The 1,771-nt window shown below is 49.6% G+C and overlaps 1 non-coding gene across 1 annotated transcript; it reads right to left on the bottom strand.

Moving 5' to 3' along the window:
- Nucleotides 1–336: 336 nt before the first annotated feature.
- Nucleotides 337–408, bottom strand: TRNAA-UGC. The gene has a single exon. It is a non-coding gene; the product is annotated as a tRNA-Ala (tRNA).
- Nucleotides 409–1,771: the final 1,363 nt, after the last annotated feature.

Raw genomic sequence — 1,771 nt, 5'->3', positions numbered from 1 at the left:
AAGGGGTGGGGAGAGGCGGGGAGGAAGCAACTTACCCTCCCTCTTCTCCTGCCTCCTCCTGGCTGAATGAGGGCCGGAAGCGGGGCGGCAAGAAGCAGGGGGCGGGGCTTTGTAGTGTTCCCCGCCCCCTGCACCTCACCTGGGGGAACGGCGATCCCCCACAATTCCCCCGAATCAACCTCTGCCTTATCAAAATCACATGAGCACATGAAGTTGCCTTATACGGAATCAGACCATTGGCCCACCAATATCAGTATTGTCTATTCAGGCTGGCAGCCACTCTCTAGGGTCTCAGGCAAAGGTCTTTCACATCAACTACTGCCCAGACTTTTTAACTGGAGATGCCAGGGATTGAACCTGGGACCTTCTGCATGCAAAGCAGAGGCTCTTCCACTGAGCCACAGCCCCTCCCAGTTTTTCCACCACAGCTGATATATATTCATTGGAGAGGCCAAGAACTGAATCTGAGACCCAGGGCCTTTCACATCACCTACTGTCTGATTCTTTTAATCGGAGATGCCGGGGATTGAACCTGTGACCTTCTGCATGTAAAGCAGAGGCTTTTCGACTGAGCCACAGCCCCTCTCCATTTTTCCATCACTGCTGATATACTTTCATCGGAGATGGCAAGAACTGAATCTGGGATCTGAGGTCCTTCATATCAGCTATATCTATTCCTTTTAACCCGGTGACTGAACCTGGGACCCTCTGTATGCCAAGTAGGGTTGTCAGGTCTCTTACCTCGTTGCAGCGGGGGGACAAGCCCGTGCTCTGGGACATTTGCATGCGGGCATAGCGCGTGCACACCACAATGACATCACCTGGAAGTGATGTCATCACGCTAGGCATGTCGCTGGGGGGTGCTCTAGCATTCAACCTGAAAACTCTATGGTGCCATAGAGTTTTCAGGCTAAATGCTAGAGTGTCCCCTGGTAATGTGCTCAACATTATCCAGGCACTTTGGGGGTGGGGTTCCCCCTGCTGGCTGGATCCAGACCTGCAGTCAGGGGCCCCTAGAGTGGGCAAATCCCCCCGGAGGATCTGGCGGCCTTAATCCTAAACAGGTTCTCTACCATTGAGCTGCAGTCCTTCCCAAAGTCCTTGTTCTTAATCCTGGTCAGAGCTTCAAAAAAGACGTGTGTAGGTCAACATATTTAGCAATCTTCCATTTACCACCCTTTACCACCCAAATGGACAGTGAAGACCGGCTGGCTTTTTTTAGAGGCTGGCATTCCACATGGAGAGAATACGATGCCGATTAATTTATAACACTAATAAACTAGAGTTCTTGGAAGCCGATCACCCAGAAATAACAAGTGGGCGTTGTGTTAAAAAGCAAAATGCTGATGATTGCAAAGGACATTTGCAGGAGTAAATGAAGCCAAAGTTATAATGGAGCCATCTAGGTTGGCTCAATCTGTTCACCCAGTATTTGGCAGTACATTTTTGAGAATCAAATTGCAACTAGTAGACAATCTGGTCACCAAAGAGAAATTTCTATACCGCGATCAATGTAAGCTGGAACAGGCTCACACATGACTCTTTTTCAGTTCTTACATTTGGGGATTTCCAACTGCATGGGCTAGTAGCCCATGCTACCTACAATCCTCCTGATGTGTTCAGTAATCCAAAGAACATAAGAGGAGTCCTACTGGATCAGACTAGTGGTCCATCTCATCCAGCCTCCTGTCTCACCCAGTGGCCAACCAGTTCCTCTGGAGGTCCAACAACAAGGCACGGAGACCAAGGCCTTCCCCTGGTATTTTCTTAT

Source organism: Gekko japonicus, unplaced genomic scaffold (assembly GCF_001447785.1).
Source record: "Gekko japonicus isolate JY-2015 unplaced genomic scaffold, Gekko_japonicus_V1.1 scaffold4111, whole genome shotgun sequence".
Classification (NCBI taxonomy): domain Eukaryota; kingdom Metazoa; phylum Chordata; class Lepidosauria; order Squamata; family Gekkonidae; genus Gekko; species Gekko japonicus.
This window is presented reverse-complemented; position numbering and strand designations above follow the sequence as displayed.